The sequence below is a fragment of the Rutidosis leptorrhynchoides genome, chromosome 1 (genome assembly GCF_046630445.1).
Source record: "Rutidosis leptorrhynchoides isolate AG116_Rl617_1_P2 chromosome 1, CSIRO_AGI_Rlap_v1, whole genome shotgun sequence".
Lineage (NCBI taxonomy): Eukaryota > Viridiplantae > Streptophyta > Magnoliopsida > Asterales > Asteraceae > Rutidosis > Rutidosis leptorrhynchoides.
Window position 1 is genome coordinate 720517852 of NC_092333.1, and position 3226 is coordinate 720521077.

Here is a 3226-nt window from a genome sequence, read left to right on the forward strand (position 1 = left end):
ACCTTTGGAATTTGATGGAACCGAAGGACCGATCTGATTGAAACGGTGGACCGAGAAGGTCGAATCGGTGTTTGCCATAAGTAAGTGTACTGAAGAGGACAAAGTGAAGTACGCTACGCATACCTTCACAGGTTCTGCGTTAACATGGTAGAATACCTATCTAGAGCAAGTGGGACAAGATGATGCGTACGCACTACCGTGGTAAGCATTCAAGCACTTGATGAACGAGAAGTACCGTCCCAGAACCGAGGTCAATAAGCTCAAGACAGAACTTAGAGGGTTACGAACCCAAGGATTTGATATTACCACGTACGAAAGACGATTCACAGAATTGTGCCTATTGTGTCCGGGAGCATTCGAAGATGAGGAAGAGAAGATCGACGCGTTTGTGAAAGGATTACCGGAAAGAATCCAAGAAGATATAAGTTCACACGAGCCCACCTCCATACAACAGGCATGTAGAATGGTTCACAAACTAGTGAACCAGATTGAAGAAAGAATTAAAGAACAGACTGCTGAAGAGGCCAATGTGAAGCAAGTCAAAAGAAAGTGGGAGGAAAACGGTGATAAGAATCACCAATACAACAACAACAGCAATTACAACAATAATCGCAACAATTATCCCAACAATCGCAACATCAATCGCAACTACAACAAACGGCCCAACAACAACAACAACAACAACAGCAACTACAACAATCATCCCAACAACAATAATAACCGCAACAACAACAACAATCAGAAGCAGCTAAGCCAAAGGTGTGAAAAGTATCACTCGGGGTTCTGCACCAAATTTTGCAACAAGTCTAAAAGAAATGGTCATAGCGCGGCGAAGTGTGAGGTCTACAGACCAGGGGTTAATTGAACGAAAGGAACAAATGGTGTCGGAACGAGTAATGGCGGAGCAAGTAGTGTCGGAGCAAGTTATGCCAATGTAGTTTGTTATAAATGTTGAAAACCGGGCCACATTATTAGAAATTGCCGGAACTAGGAGAACACGAATGGACAAGGCCGCAGAAGAGTTTTCAATATTAATGCGGCAGAGGCACAGGAAGACCCGGAGCTTGTTACGGGTACGTTTCTTATTGACAATAAATCTGCTTACGTTTTATTTGATTCGGGTGCGGATAGAAGCTATATGAGTAGAGATTTTTGTGCTAAATTAAGTTGTCCATTGACGCCTTTGGATAGTAAATTTTTACTCGAATTAGCAAATGGTAAATTAATTTCAGCAGATAATATATGTCAGAATCGAGAAATTAAACTGGTTAGCGAAACATTTAAGATTGATTTGATACCAGTAGAGTTAGGGAGTTTTGATGTGATAATCGGTATGGACTGGTTGAAAGAAGTGAAAGCAGAGATCGTTTATTACAAAAATGCAATTCGCATTATACGAGAAAAAGGAAAACCCTTAATGGTGTACGGAGAAAAGGGCAACACGAAGCTACATATTATTAGTAATTTGAAGGCACAAAAACTAATAAGAAAAGGTTGCTATGCTATTCTAGCACACGTCGAGAAAGTACAAACTGAAGAAAAGAGCATCAATGATGTTTCCATTGCAGAAGAATTTCCCGATGTATTTCCGAAAGAATTACCGGGATTACCCCCACAGCGATCCGTTGAATTTCCAATAGATCTTGTACCAGGAGCTGCACTAATAGCTCGTGCTCCTTACAGACTCGCACCCAGCGAGATGAAAGAACTGCAAAGTCAATTACAAGAACTTTTAAAGCGTGGTTTCATTCAACCAAGCACATCACCGTGGGGAGCTCCTGTTTTGTTTGTCAAGAAGAAAGATGGTACATTCAGGTTGTGTATCGACTACCAAGAGTTGAACAAACTTACCATCAAGAACCGCTACCCACTACCGAGAATCGACGACTTATTTGATCAACTACAAGGCTTGTCTGTTTATTCAAAGATTGACTTACGTTCCGGGTATCATCAAATGCGGGTGAAAGAAGATGATATTCCAAAGACTTCTTTCAGAACATGTTACGGTCATTACGAGTTTATGGTCATGCCGTTTGGTTTAACTAATGCACCAGCTGTGTTCATGGACCTTATGAACCGAGTGTGTGGACCATACCTTGACAAGTTTGTCATTGTTTTCATTGATGACATACTTATTTACTCAAAGAATGACCAAGAACACGGTGAACATTTGAGAAAGGTGTTAGAAGTATTGAGGAAGGAAGAATTGTACGCTAAGTTTTCAAAGTGTGCATTTTGGTTGGAAGAAGTTCAATTCCTCGGTCACATAGTGAACAAAGAAGGTATTAAGGTGGATCCGGCAAAGATAGAAACTGTTGAAAAGTGGGAAACCCCGAAAACTCCGAAACACATACGCCAGTTTTTAGGACTAGCTGGTTACTACAGAAGGTTCATCCAAGACTTTTTCAGAATAGCAAAACCCTTGACTGCATTAACGCATAAAGGGAAGAAATTTGAATGGAATGATGAACAAGAGAAAGCGTTTCAGTTATTGAAGAAAAAGCTAACTACGGCACCTATATTGTCATTGCCTGAAGGGAATGATGATTTTGTGATTTATTGTGACGCATCAAAGCAAGGTCTCGGTTGTGTATTAATGCAACGAACGAAGGTGATTGCTTATGCGTCTAGACAATTGAAGATTCACGAACAAAATTATACGACGCATGATTTGGAATTAGGCGCGGTTGTTTTTGCATTAAAGACTTGGAGGCACTACTTATATGGGGTCAAAAGTATTATATATACCGACCACAAAAGTCTTCAACACATATTTAATCAGAAACAACTGAATATGAGGCAGCGTAGGTGGATTGAATTATTGAATGATTACGACTTTGAGATTCGTTACCACCCGGGGAAGGCAAATGTGGTAGCCGATTCCTTGAGCAGGAAGGACAGAGAACCCATTCGAGTAAAATCTATGAATATAATGATTCATAATAACCTTACTACTCAAATAAAGGAGGCGCAACAAGGAGTTTTAAAAGAGGGAAATTTAAAGGATGAAATACCTAAAGGATCGGAGAAACATCTTAATATTCGAGAAGACGGAACCCAGTATAGGGCTGAAAGGATTTGGGTACCAAAATTTGGAGATATGAGAGAACTGGTACTTAGAGAAGCTCATAAAACCAGATACTCAATACATCCTGGAACGGGGAAGATGTACAAGGATCTCAGGAAATATTTTTGGTGGCCGGGTATGAAAGCCGATGTTGCTAAA